Source organism: Elgaria multicarinata, chromosome 8 (genome assembly GCF_023053635.1).
Source record: "Elgaria multicarinata webbii isolate HBS135686 ecotype San Diego chromosome 8, rElgMul1.1.pri, whole genome shotgun sequence".
Lineage (NCBI taxonomy): Eukaryota > Metazoa > Chordata > Lepidosauria > Squamata > Anguidae > Elgaria > Elgaria multicarinata.
Window position 1 is genome coordinate 93,337,464 of NC_086178.1, and position 14,027 is coordinate 93,351,490.

Sequence of the window (14,027 nt, forward strand, 5' to 3'; positions counted from 1 at the left end):
CATCTTCAAAGTCCATCTCTTCCTTCTGAAGGTTCTTTATCTTTTAACTGGACTTGGGCTGGGCAGCCCTTCAAGTAGAGGGCTGACCTCAGTAAAAGAGGATGCACGGCCACCCTATGCTAGTTCCTACTTCCAAACTGTCATGTTGCAAAGGTAGGTAGATCTATGTCTGCTGTGGGTTGTTCTTTTCCACTGGCCACTTTTATACATAAAGGCGAAGTACCAAGGTATGTTATACTATTCACTGTTCTTGTTGTTAAATAAAAAGTGTGCTTCAACTGACCACTTTTATCCTGAAGGAAAAAGAGTTATGGAATCCTGATCTGGGATGTGCTCCTTCTCCGGATTGAGGGGTCCAGGGGATGGATGTTTCCTGCTGAAAATTATGTGAAAGCAATTATAAGGGGAGCTTCTGTTGTTTTTTGTGAGGGGGGATGTTCAATACACCAGGAAGTGGTCCAAAGGTTAGATTTGCTATGCAATCTAACCTCCTCACAGATGGTCAGGTTCTGAAATAATAACTTAGGCCTTAGCTAGACCAGGCTATATCCCGGTGCGAACCCCGGGATCGTCCCTGTGCATCCAGATGATGCACAGGGGATCCCAGGATCAGGGAGGGATCATCCCTCCCTTGCCCCGGGTTTACCCGGCTCTGTGCTATTACACACACATAGCCGGGAGACGTGCACTGGGCACAGCGCTCCTCAGGAGCACTGCGCCCATTGAGGGTAGAGTGGGGGGAGCAGGGAAAGAAGTTAAAATTTAAAAAAAACTTACCTTTGCGCACGACCATTCGTGCGCTCCGTCTCCTTTAAAAAAAATTAAATTGGTGGGCGCGACGCCTCTCTTCCGGAGGTCGTCGCGCCTTACGTGTAAACGGGGGTGAGATCTCACATTAATCACAACGCGAGGTCTTCCCTCCTCTTCCCCGGAACATAAGGTAGGTCTAGGTAAAGCCTTAGTTATGGATAGAGTAGACTCAATGGCCCTGTTCAGACAGCGCCATTAACCCTGCCATTAATCGTTTTGTAGTGAAGCAACACGGTTAATGGTGTCGTCTGACACACATTTTCCTTAACCATGCATACCTGTTAACCACATTGTGGTCAGCCTCACTAACCACATTATGCAGCATGGTTAGCAGTGCTAAATTTGGTTAAAGGTGTTGTCTGACATGCATGTGTGGTTAACGGAGCTAAATCATAGAGCTTCCAGTATAGAGCGGGTGAAACTGCCCTGGCCGCACTAGCCTGTGGGCTCAATCGCTGCTCCAGACTGCTGCTTTGCTTAAATATTCACTTCGGAGCGGATGCCTTCAGATGTCATAATTAAAACCTGCAGAAGTTCTGGCTTCTGAAACTGCAGCATATCATACTGCAGGGCAATCGGACAGTGAGGCCGAGAGCACAAGAACTGCTCACTGAATGGACCAATTTATATAAGAACCTGCTGCTGACACTTTAGCCTGCACTAAAATGGTGAATGCAACTGCCAGGGCTCCTAGCACAAGGACTGCTGGGATACGGGCGAGGAAGCCGGAGGACTCAGGAGTTCATCTAACCAGTTTGTGGTTAGTGTGCGGTTAAGGAAAACTTAACCACAAAAGGGTTAACAGTGTCCTCTGCTAGTGTTCTGCATGTGGTTACCGCCTCTCCCGACATGAACCTACCCGTACACTGCGCTCAACATCTAAGGTCCTCCTCCGAGTGCCTACTCCAAGGGAAGCTCGGAGGATGGCAACAAGGGAGAGGGCCTTTTCAGTGGTGGCCCCCCGACTGTGGAATGATCTCCCCGATGAGGCTCGCCTGGCGCCAACATTGTTATCTTTTCGGCGCCAGGTCAAGACTTTTCTCTTCTCCCAGGCATTTTTAACAGCATTTTAACAGCATTTAACAACGTTAAGTTTGTTTTTAATGGACCCCACAATTGTTGTTTTTAAATGGATACTGTTGTTTTTATACTGTTTTTATGTGTGTGTGTGTGTGTGTGTGTGTGTGTGTGTGTTTAAATTGTATACTTTTAATGTTTACTATTTTTAAATGTTGTAAACCGCCCAGAGAGCTTCGGCTGTGGGGCGGTATATAAATGTAATTAATTAAATAAATAAATAAATAATAAACATGGTTAAGCTAACCACAAAGACCTTGAATGTCATCTGAACAGGGCCATTGAGACCAATCGGGTTATTTCAACAAGCCTATTCTAAGGGTTACTGTATGTGGCTCCAACCCACTATCTCTAAAAACCCAAATGGAGATGTATTTCTTTATTGGTATTATTTATGTCCTGCTTTCTAAACCAAAATGTCAAAGAATCGCACATACTGTGGATTTATACATAAATAAAATGAGTAGGTCCTTAAACTAAAACAAAAGCTGGTGCCCTGATGCTGTAGCCTGGCATCAGACTACAAATGCGGTTATTCTCCTGTTCTCCTCAAGGTGTTCTGTCTTTGTCCACTATAGTCATACTTTAAGGAAGAACTGGAGAAAAAACGCCACAAGACCATCTGCTTATAAAGTGCTTTGTAGTCAAATAACTCCAACATCTCTGCTTGTGGTAATCTGACCACTTGCCATCTTTTCATAAAATTTCTAAAGCATAAAAACACAAACAATGGAAATGTATCTCTCCCTGTGACACTATTGGCATATATTTGATATATTTTATGAAAAGGAGAGATGGACCTAGGGGTTATCTGCATATTATCTGCCCATACCTCTGAATAACTTTCCCCAGCAGTTTCATATAGATGTTGAATGGCATGGGAGAATAAAATAGAGCCCTGTGGTACCTCACAGCATAACTGTCAAGGCACAGAGCAATAATCCATCAGCACCACCTTCTGGTAGCCTGACCTCTACATATAAGTACAAATCTGTATCTGTTATTTCAAAGATTATAGCAACCTAATATAAGGAAGTGGAGAAGCCCGTTTCATTGTGTTCAACAACTGGGAGTCATAAATGCTTGCTGATATACTGCAATCATCCAGGGACCTACCACTAGATCCAGTGAAGGCTGTGGCTCTGATGGGGTAGAGACCCCACTCCGGGTTTCAGTCAGGACCTTGGATAGCTCCTTTAGAGGGTTCTGACTGGTCCTGACTGAAACCTGCATGGATTCACTGCCCCACTGACATTGGAGAAGCCCATCTCCACTGATTTAACTTCGGACCACCCCAGGGGATCAACAGGTGTTGCTGTTGCTTTTACAGTCCTCCTGTATTCATTCTTGGTTCCACAGGGCTCTATTGCATGATGTCAGAAGAGACCATGGATTCCTGACAGCTATCTAAGTGACTCTTGGCTTGCAGTAAGTATTGGAAGTTGAGCCCAAAATAAGGTTGTCTATAGTGGTGGGCTATACATTCCCTTGTCTCTGGTACGAAACCTGCTTGCTGTAAACTGGAAAAGGTGGGAACAGTGCTTTCAACACACTTGTAGTTTGAGAAGATGCCCAAAAAGTATACTACGCATTATTGCAACAAACTGATGTCTCCTGCCTTTTAATTCTGCTTGGAAACCATTGCATTTTTAAAAAAGTTGTATCTGGTCATATTATTATCCCAAGTGGGTCTTGCAACAAAATGTAGCAGTGTGGAGTTCACTTATTCAGGATTCTAATCAGCCAGACATACCCTTTTTCCAGGATACCCCATTCCATATCTCTTCCCCCAACCCATCCCCCAGTTTTCCGTTCCCCCCTCAATCCAAAAGGAATCCAGTTTTTCATCCAATGTGGACTAAAGACTTGGCAGCATAGAATCATATTTGCCAAAATAGTCATGTAATAGGTATTTATTTCATTTTTATGCCACTCTTCTTCCAAAAAACTCAGGGCATAAATGCTTCTCACCCCTTTATCTTCACAATGCCCCTGTGAGGTAGGTTAGACATTTATTTATTTATTTATTTATTTATTTATTTATTTATTATTGCATTTATATCCCACCTTTTTTCCTCCAAAGAACCCAAGGCGGCGTACATAATCGTCCTCCTCTCCATTTTATCCTCACAACAACAACCCTGTGCGGTAGGCTGGGCTGAGAGTCTGTGACTGGCGGAAAGTCACCCAGTTTCCATGGCCGAGTGGGGACAAGAACCCGGATCTCCCGACTCCCAGTCCAACACCTTAGCCACTACACTGTACACTTTGTGGCAGGCAAATTAGTCACCAGTGGTCTTCATGGCTGAGGGGACTTGAACTCAGGTTCTCCTTAGTCCTATTCTAGCACCCTAACCATTATCTTGTTCCCTTGTATCTTTGCCCACACATGTAATATTCATGTGTAGAAAAGGAACACATGTCTTTAACTAAGAATCATGGCAAGCCACATGGGAGATTCCACTTATACGCATGCTTCTTACTTAGGGAAACCTCTGAGATGTTGTCAGAACAGTGGTCCACAAGGACCTTAGGGAACAAGTACATCCTCTTTGGGATACCCTCAAAACATTGTCTGCTATTGAACAAACTCCCCTGTGCCTATTCATCTGAAACCTGGTAGTGGCTCAGAAGGGGCTGCTATCCCTGCAAATTTCATCCAATTCTGCCAAGAATTTTTTAAAAAAGTTTTCAGCAGTTCCATTTTCTCACGTTTGGCAGGTGTAATCCCCTCCTAAGGGGCTGCAAATATCATCCAGTTCTGATCAAGAGAAAAAAAAGATTACAGTTGAAGCAGCGAATCGGGGTCTGAGTTGAATCAGTATCTGAGTTGAATTGGTGTCAGTGCATACCTCTACTTTATCTCACTGAAGAGAGGAGCCATTTTAGAAAAATGCAGCATGTGGAGGAAATACTGCTCTTACATTCTTTATCAAGCAATCAATTAACGTAAGTAACAATAGTTATTTCTGCCCTTCGTGCTTTTCACATGCTTTCTGACTTTAGAATCGCCATGTTTAAATGCAGTATGTCCACCTCTCATTATGAGAGGTTGAAGACACAGAACGGGGATATTCCTCAACCTCAGGAACTGGTGCTGGTGAGCTCCCCAGGGAAGCATCTGGCTGGTCACTCTTGCAGGTGGACTAGCTGGACCTACTCCTCTGATTATGAGAGGCCCTTGGCCCATTCTGATGAGATTTCTCCTCCTACACCACGACAGGCAGCAATTTCTGATAGCCAGTTCACAAAAACGCTGTGCACCATTTCACACTCTTATTCTTGGGTTACTTTCCATACAAGACCCTTTCACAATGGTTGAGGCCCCTGCTCTTTCACAGTCACCTGGAAAACACATAAACTGTGGTTCCACACAAACTTAATATATTACTACCTTCCTCATAAAAATCCTGCAGTGCCCATCCTCACAGGCAAGAAACCACCAAATGATTGATGGTTGGGACATCTGTTGGAATTTTTCTGAGGGGTGGGGGCAAAGCTCCACAGCAGCTTGTGGTTATAAGTCATGCACATAGCATGCACTGCTACAACACACCTCTGCACTTTCCTTGTGTGTCCTCTTTGTTACTTAGCATCACATTTTATGAGTTTCTCTACATGAGCAATTTATTATATGTCACTCGTGGTAGTTTGCTGTTCCTTTACATGTTGCCATCTCCTGCACTTTTCCCAGGATGTCTCCTGAACTTTCTGCTTGCTTTTTTTAAAAAAAATCAGAGATAATGCAGCATTTTAAATTATCACGGGATATCCGTGTGTAAAGCCAGCATAGTGCTAGAATTCTGCCACTAGATGGCTCTGTTTCATTGAACATAATAGCATTGCTAAGAGGCAATGCTATTTTAATTTTTCACTTAAAAATCGTGTGGTCGCCATCTAAAGGAGCCAATTGTAAACACAGAAGAAGAAACCCCAGTAAGAATTCAGTTTCTCCCCCCCCCCCCCCCCGCCGTTAACGTGGAGACACTCTATGACTTTTAGAAGCCTACACAGAGTAGTAGAAGGTCCTGGGAATTCAACAGCACTAGTGCAGAGAAGAGTGTTATATTCAAGAAGCATCACAAACTCCAACAAAAATGTATTTGGAATGAGGGGTTAAAAAAATAATCTCAGAACAAAAGAAAAATGAGTCAAATGCACAGTTGACTTACGAATATTTTAAGTATATTTTATGACTTTACCGCCCCTATCGTAATATTATCAACTTCACGTGACTTGCCCTAGAATAATTTCCTTCCTCTTGGAAACATTGCTGAAGACTCTTTAGAACAGTCTTCCTCAACCTGGTGCCATCCAGATGTTTTGGACTGCAACCTCAGCATGCCGGACCATTAGCCATGCTGCCTGGGGCTGATTGGAGTTGAAGTCCAAAACATTTTAAGGGCACCAGGTTGGGGAAGGCAGCTCTAGAGAATAGTAATGGAGTCTGTGAGGAATGTCTTTAGCAGTGGGAGGAGAAATTAGTTTATTTGATCAGGTTTTAGGGTTCTAGAGGAACCCAGATTACTCACTTTACTTTTCACATTGTTACCAGCCACTGTTTACATCAGCTAACAATACAACTTTTGCATGACTTGAATTTTGACTACAGCGATGTTCTTCTGGAATTGTGTATTTTTTTCTTTGAACTGTACAGTTTGTGTATGGTTACACATTTTTTTTAAAAGCCATTACAGTTATTTAAAAGGCCATTTCAGGGTTGAAGGGCATGGTTAAAATTGGGGTGGGGTGGGATAATCTGTTCATCTTGCACCCCACTGCTAGGCTGTACTACAGGCAACACACAATAGATTCAGGTACCTTCATAAGAGGCTTTTTTATTTCTACAATACCTGCAAAAACACCGTGGAGCTGTGTTGCACATTATCTCAGCTCCAAGGTCCACACAGACAGCTTCTTCACGTGAGTGATTTATTGCACACATATGATTGGCCACTCATGGAAGTTTGTGGGTCATTTACATGACACTGTCAATCTCCAGGACATGTCCTGCCCCTTCCACCGATAAACTCACTTTTGAAAAGATCAGAGCTAATGTTAGGGTAACCATATGACCGAATTTGCCCGGATTTGTCTGGGTTTTTGAAGGCAAATCCGGGAGGGGAGGGGAAATCCCCCCCAAAGAGCAGCTCTAATGGGAATTAACAAAAATGCTTATAACTCCGTCATTTTTTAAGATAAAGACATGAAACTTGGCACAATGGTAGCTCTTAGGAAGGGCTTTAGTCATACCAAATTTGAAACAGATCCGTTAATCCATTGATTTTTTAGGATTTTTTTAAAAATTGAGGTTTTAAAATTATTATTTTTTAAATCATCATTTTTAAAATTAAAGAGATGAAACTTTGTACCATGATAGGATGTAGGTAGAGCTTTAGCCACACCAAATTTGAAACAGATCTGTTCATCCATTGATTTTTTAGGATTTTTTTTAAAATTGAGGTTTTAAAATTATTATTTTTAAAATCATCATTTTTAAAGATAAAGAGATGAAACTTTGTACCATAATAGGATTTAGGTAGAGCTTTAGCCACACCAAATTTGAAACAGATCTGTTCATCCATTGATTTTTTAGGAATTTTTTTAAAAAATGAGGTTTTAAAAATATTATTTTTTAAACTGTCATTTTTAAAGATAAAGAGCTGAAAGTTGGCACAATGATAGCTTTTAGGTAGAGCTTTAGCCATACCAAATTTGAAACAGATCTGGGGGCAGTAGCAAACCCTGTTAACAACGACAACAGCTTGCAATGAGTGAAGATACAGTCAGAAAAGGTATTTGAGGGAAGGGGACAATGTAACACACAGAGTATAGCAAAAGCTTCAAAGTACAGCAAAACCTACAAAAGTAGGAGTGAGTGAAGTTAATTTCAGATACATTGAATCTCTCACTTGTTCTTTATTTCAGTGATTTTAACATTAAGATGTTATGTAGAACAGATTTGTCTTAAATATGTGCTGTAAAATCAGACATGTGACCAAGGCTATGTTCAGGTGGGCACGCCCCCTTGGTACTGGACACGCCCCCTTGGGGCGACCATGTTGTCCTCCTTTTTGGTTTCCAAAATATGGTCACCTTAGCTAATGTTCTATTAAAATTATTGTGGGATATTGCAGGCCACTAGATGGCATTGTTTTGTTTAACAAAAGAGGGGAAGTTTTCAATTACAAATTTTGTGAAGAAGGGAAGTTTTCAATTACAAATCATGTGGCCACCATTCGTCACAGTCTAAAGGAGCCATAGTCAATGTGGAAAGACTCCAGAAGAAGAAGAAATGGTAAGACGCTCTAAGAGAGAGATGGATAGAGGTTCCATTTGGGCCTCTTGCAAGAGCTTAAAATGGCAGGTTCTTTTAAATATATATAAGCTTGTTGTGAGATAGAGATAGAGATCACAACAACCCATTCTATCCTTTAATAAATTGCATTGCTGCTACATTCAATTTCACAGCCCCATCTGCATTTCCCTAAAACACCAGCCACACTCCAGAGTTGTCATACGCTACTCTAACACACACTCCTCCACAAAATAGGGATGATAACTCTGGGCTACTTGTATAATCCAGTTTTTCTCTGCCATAGCCGAAGGCCTAACAGGCCACAGTGCTGCCTGGCTTAGGCCTATCAGAAAGTTGGCCTCACTGCCCCTTTCCAGGTCCTCGTTCTACCCTTTGCATTGCAGCCACTCTCAGCTAAGGTCGATGGAACTCCCACCCCAAGGTTTAATTTACTGGCCTACTATGGGTGGGCCTCCCCTGCCTCTGTTGAGGGAACTGGTGACTAGAGATAACTCATGGGGCAGGTGTGCACAGCATGAGGTGCTGTTGTCACTCTCAGAAAGAAGCTACTTTGGTGTGGAGAAGTCTGGTCGTCCTTCGGCCTGCTATTTCCTCTTTGCCTTAAAGGCAGGCGCTCCTGCCATGCCGGTTAAACTTGAGAGTATCCCTCCTATGTTTAATTGACTGACTGACTGTCCTGTCCTCAGCCTTGCCTGGGCCCTGAAAGTAGAGATAGCTGTGGGGAGACACAGCACAAGCAGCCACTGTTTCTGCTCTCAGAATGACGCCATGACTGGAATCTGGAGTTGTGGCAATTGCATGTCTTGCCCCTATAAGCAGAAGTCCATGAGTTACGGGAATCGGGAAGAGCCATCTGGAGAATCATGGAGGGCCAGATTGGGACCTCAGGTGAGCCAGATTTATCCCACAGGCTTCAGGTTCTACACCCCTGCTCTAATCCCCAGGCCACACTGTCTCCCAGTATGGCGCATCTGAAGGACTGGACCAAGTTTACTAAAGAATGTGTGGCTGACTAGGCTAATGCATCTCACGAAAAGCCGACGAAGTAGTAGTATAAAGGCTGCACCATAAGCAGCTGTCAGAGATGGGCCAGGGAGTCAGAGCTGAGCGATGCACAGAAACACACCAGAGCCAGAAAGACCATGTGGCTCAAACAAAGTCACAGGCCAACCAGGAAGCTTTTTATAGCCCTTCCTGTCCAGGAAGTCCCAATTGCTTGGGAGCATGGGGCTAACCAGCATCTGAGAATACTTCACTGCCAAAAATTACAATTACAATTCTTGTAGACCACCACATGGGGCAGCAGAACACAGAACTGGTTCCTGGTTCTAGCCCAGGCTACTCCTGACAAGTACTAAACTGCTTTGGACTATATGTGGGCACTCACTAGAATGAAAAAACAAACAAACCCTGCATATAGAATATTAGATGTCAAGGGAACAGGTTCTAACTTAGTCTTTTCCCTGACAAGCATGTTAGTTTTCTATGTGCAGGGATTTTGTTGTATTTTATTGGCATGGAGAAGCGTTCCATCATATAAGCCCCCACTTGCAGCCTGATATGGTGTGGTTCAGAAACACGTTTATCAGTTTGTTTGCATTTTAGGAGAGCTAGGCCTAATACCTAAGAGGGAACATAGGAAGCTGCCTTATACTGACCGGTTTTGCACCATCGGCAGACAGTTAACAAGCCATAGTGGTTTGTTAACTACGCTGCACATGCTGGCCACATGCCAGGGGGAGATGCATAATTACCCTCCGCATTCCAGTCTCAGAACATGAATTGTATCCCAAAGAAAATGGACAGACAGTGCAAGTCCTGGAATCCTGATGTAAAATGATCTTAGCAACCCATTTCTCTGTGGTGGTGAGTTATTGCGTGTAGCTTTTGGAGGCTCTGCATAGTGTGCGTTGCCACAAAACCTGCCTCTATTGGTGATGCAACCCTAGGCAGCTGATATTTTGTAGTAAATATTATACTGACAAACTGCATGACAATAACCCATTTGGTGCAGGCCTGTAGCCAGTGGGGAGGGGGGATAGGACCCCTTAAAATTTCTCTGTCCCCTTTTTTTTTAACAAATGAATAATTTTAAAAAAAAATCTTTTTACAATTTTTTGTTTAAAAAGCCTGCAAAGCCGATGAACTGCCCCCTACTATTTTGGCACTCCACCCCAGTACTTTTAGCCTGGCTACAGCCCTGATTTGGTGCACTATTGCAGCTGTCCATATCTATAGGGTAGGAGCTATATATCTTTTTAATATGAAGTTGTAATCTTTTATGTATAAACACCGCTCATTTCCCCAAGAGTCTATCACTACAACTCCCATCACCCCCAGCCAGCAAATGTGCAATCCAACACAGTTGGACGACACCTGATCGAGGAAGGCTGCTGATATGACTATGAAACAGATAGTGAAAGTCTTGATTCTAAATTGATCCCAGGAAGTTAAGCAGACTTAGCCTTTAGCCAGTGACCTCCTCAACGTTTCCCCCTTACTTTCTGCCATGTAAGTGCACGGCTGCTATCTACAATAATAAAAAAGGATGTGTGTCAGTCTGTCCATCCATCAGCAGCATAGCACCAAGATTATGAAATCTCGATACCTGAAACTTGGCATGCACACTAAGGAGGCCCTAGGCATGTGCTGTTACTTCATATTTTAATGTAATAATAATAATAATAATAATAATAATAATAATAATAATATACCCAAGTGGTAGAAGCCTGCAGTAGCATCTACAACCACTAGGGGCAGATGTCCCTACCCAGCAAATACAGTTTGGAAGTTGGAAATAACTTGCCTTTGGATGGCAGAGTGGGATCGTGGCAGGACCATTTTTCAATCAGCTCTCCTCAGAGACTAGTTTTACTTCTTGTCCTCCTCTGAACTCGTTGTACTAGGAAAATACCGATCTTGCTTTGAATTCCTCCTGGGTCCCAACCTTTCAAACAATTTAACTTTCTACTATCTGACTTACACTCACAGAGGAAGATTAAGCTGGCATGCTGCTATTGCTTTCAGCTGGACAAATATAACTTTGGCTGGTTTAATAATAGACAACTTTAATTTGAGGATGGCTGCACAGTTTGCTCTTCCTTCCACTAGGGGTATTAAAAGGTTTGCTGGTTTCGAAAGTGACAGGGTGTCCCTTCTTGTTTCGGAACAAAGAGACAACATTACCTGTGACCTGAAATTACACTTTAGAAGTGATTTAAAGTATTATCTTCTTCATTGCCCACAGCAGGAATAGTGGAAGAGACTTTCTATACCATGAGTATAGTGTACATGAGTAAGTTTGAGCAATTTTTGGAGCTAATTATATCAGGCTCTCCTAGTAATGTGTGACTGGTGAGTTTGGTTGAATTACCTCAGTTGGAAGCTGCCGTTCCGGCCCATTTTGCCCAATACGGACTTTGGCCCGGAACGGGTATCGGAACGTGGTTTCAGTGCAATATTTGGAGCTAATTATAACAGGCTCACCTAGTAATGTGCATTTGGTGAGTTTGGTTGACTTACCTCATTTGGAAGCTGCCGTTCCGGCCCATTTTGCGCAATATGGACTATGGCCCAGGACGGGTATCAGAACGTGGTTTTGGTGCAAGATTTGGAGCTTATTATATCAGGCTCACCCAATAATGTGTGACTGGTGAGTTTGGTTGACTTACCTCACTTGGAAGCTGCTGTACTGGCCTGTTTTGCGCAATATGGACTATGCGTGGAACGGGTATCAGAACGCAGTTTCTTTGGACGTTTTGTGGCTTGTTGCATCACTGCCATGGAGTTATGTGTGACTGGTGAGCTTGGTTGATATCACTCGTTCAGAAGTGGCCGTTCCAGCCATCCCATTCTGTTCCGGATGTTGTTCTGGGAGTTCTGGGGTTAATAGTGATATAATATTGCAATGGTTTTAGTCCTAAAATATTGTTCCCAAGTGTTAACACGTGCCACTGTTTTTGGTGTGCGTGTGTGTGTTTTGTTTTGTTTTGTACTATAAAGGGGTCGTTCCAGCCTGTTCCGTTCCGGATTTTACACCGTCCCAACGCTTGGGGAGGTGGGGGACCTTTTTACAGCTGAAAGCCAAGTTTTAAATACCCTTATAAACGAAAGAAATAAAATATTTTTGTTGCCTGCCTTTCGGTAGAGTGCAGGCAAAGGAAGAGAAGGTTTGAAGAGTCTGTGGGAAGATATTTCCTGCTGTGCATACAGAATAGTATTTTGACACGCTCTTTTGCTCTGTTGCTCTTTGGAGAGCTTGAAACTGAAAGATCCCACCCCGCCCTCTGGTTACGGGAGCGCGCGCACGAACAAGCACACACGCACGTAAATCTGTCCTGTGGCAGCGAATCGGAATCTGCACATGAAACAATAAATAAATAAAAAATCATCTGGTATCTTAGGGGCGGGTTATAATTGCTCACATTACAGCAGAGGGGAGGAAACACCAGTCCACGAACCCTACCGTCTAGTGAAAGACAGCTCTCCATTTCTGGATCTGTCACGGAGCCTCGGAGTGGCAGAGAACCGTCGGAAACCGAATACAGAGGCGGAGGAAGGGGTGCAGCTCCATCAGGCCGAGGTGCCTCGTAGGCCTGCTGTGCATGGAAGGCGGAGAGGAGCTCTGCTGGGCAGCCGAGCTTTCTAGCAATGAGGCTTGAACAGTGAATAACGTTAAACCTTCAAGGAGCGCCCATGAGCAAACCCCTCCACACATGTACCCTCAAGGCCTGTAATGTTTCAGCGGCAATCCTAAACACATTGACTTGGAACAGGAGTAAGCCCAACTGAACACAGGGAAACTTGCTTCTGAGAAAACAACCACAGGACTGCACGGTAAGGGTCACTTCCTGCATTATGTTTGTGCCACATGGCAATGCCCCTGTGTTTCTGTCCCATGCTTAAAATCTTCCTGAACTGTGAGGTCTTCTTCTTCACTTCCCACTATCCATTCTCCTTTTGCCCTCCTTTCCCAAGTCTCTCCTCCCACCTCTTAGCACATCTGCATGATAATTTCTTTATCTGATTGATGTCTATGGTTTTGTAATTGCTCTGTTCTTAAATCCTGCAAACAATCTAGTTTATTGTGTGGGTGTGTCACCTTTTTAGATGCAAGGGTGTTTTTGTGTGTGTCTAATACAATAATGATTAAAACAAATATATGAAATATAAACATGGACAAGCTTTAAAAAGCTACCACTAAAGAACCTCAGCACACCAGTGTCATCTTTGCAGATACACTGATGTCCAAACCCAGCCATCCCCCAATCAGATACTCTTGAAGTGTTTGGGGCTACAACTCCCATTATCCCCATAGTGGCAGCTGTAGACACATTTGATGTGAGCATATGTGAAGTGCAAACATACACTCAACTGCAGAGGTGTTTGTGTGTGCAACCTGTCATGTGGAGATTTGTACACCTACGGATTTTGCTAAAGTGTGACTGGGCAAATTTGCTTGAGATATTAGGCACAATTTCACAGTAACTGCTGTTTGTGGGTACAATGAATCCATGTGGGGCTATGTGAGCCAAAATGCAGGTGTGCCATGGCAGTCCATAAGGCAAGAGGGGCTGCAACTGAAAGTGAAAAACTCAGCCACCACCGCCACTGCCACACCCACCCCACCCCAGGTTCATACTGACTGATTTTGCACACTTGCAGAAGCTTCTCTGTATCCTGGCCCATGCAAATTCACAAAGCAAGTAATAACCAGTACTTTTCTCAGTCAAAAATAAAGATGGCTCTTTAGAAGCTTTCTTTGATATCCATGGAGGCCTGATGCCAAAGTCTTACTCTAAGCATACATTGCATTGTCAAA

The 14,027-nt window shown here is 43.3% G+C and overlaps 1 protein-coding gene across 2 annotated transcripts in view; it reads left to right on the forward strand.

The window, feature by feature from the left end:
* The first annotated feature begins 12,654 nt into the window (after positions 1–12,654).
* LOC134403011 (broad substrate specificity ATP-binding cassette transporter ABCG2-like) overlaps positions 12,655–14,027 on the forward strand; it is a 43,129-nt gene continuing 41,756 nt past the window's right edge. For both annotated transcript variants that reach the window (XM_063133023.1, XM_063133024.1), the window contains exon 1: positions 12,655–13,042. The gene's annotated coding sequence lies outside the window, so the exon portion shown is untranslated. The remainder of the gene's footprint in view (positions 13,043–14,027) is intronic.